The following is a 741-nucleotide window of genomic DNA, read 5'->3' as shown; positions in this document are numbered from 1 at the left end:
GATGAATTTAATTATATTCAAAAATCTGTTAAATTGTTTTGTGAAGTAGATATACTTAACATAAAGACTTAGGTTTTTTAAAATAAGGCGTTATAGTAAGTTGAAATGGGTAGGGCAGTTAAGAAAAGTGTGTGAAAGTGTTCCCATACATAGTGTCCATAAACCAACATGTTTTTATTATAACTAGAATTAGATGATTAGTTTTAGTGAGATCTCAAATTTAAACTAAAAAATGAAAAAAAAAATGAAAAGTAGTGGGTTAATTGTTGGACTTATTTATCCCTTCTTCCACCATGGTAGAGGCATATATAAACTTTGGTTTCTCAGAGTACCCTTCAACAATGAAGCAGCAACAGCTTATCTTCTTTGTCTCTCTTCTTGCTCTTTCCTCCTTAGCTTCTGCACGTTTCCTTGTACAAACAAAACAACGTTGTTTGGTGCTTGTTTTTCTCCAAGGTTTGAGCTACTTGATATAGCTGAGAAAAAAATGAAGGTCGATGACATGGAAGTAAAGATATACCATCTGTTTAATCTCCTCTAATCATATTCATTCTCCATTTATTTGACCTAATTAAATGTAATTAATCTCATGCATGCTGCAGCTGATGGGGTCAGAGGAATGCGAGGTGAAGGACGAAGAGTGTTTGAGTAGAAGGTTTATGGTGGAGCCAGAACTGGAATACATCTACTCTCATAACCGTATCAATAAATAATAACTAAATTTTATCTATTTTTATCTAA

The 741-nt window shown here is 32.8% G+C and overlaps 1 long non-coding RNA gene across 1 annotated transcript; it reads left to right on the top strand.

Annotated features, from left to right (window-relative positions):
- Positions 1-346: 346 nt before the first annotated feature.
- Positions 347-741, top strand: LOC114194930. The gene is made up of 2 exons (XR_003606445.1): positions 347-508; positions 603-741. It is a non-coding gene; the product is annotated as an uncharacterized LOC114194930 (long non-coding RNA).

This window comes from Vigna unguiculata, chromosome 1 (genome assembly GCF_004118075.2).
Source record: "Vigna unguiculata cultivar IT97K-499-35 chromosome 1, ASM411807v1, whole genome shotgun sequence".
NCBI classification, from domain to species: Eukaryota; Viridiplantae; Streptophyta; class Magnoliopsida; order Fabales; family Fabaceae; genus Vigna; species Vigna unguiculata.
This window is presented reverse-complemented; position numbering and strand designations above follow the sequence as displayed.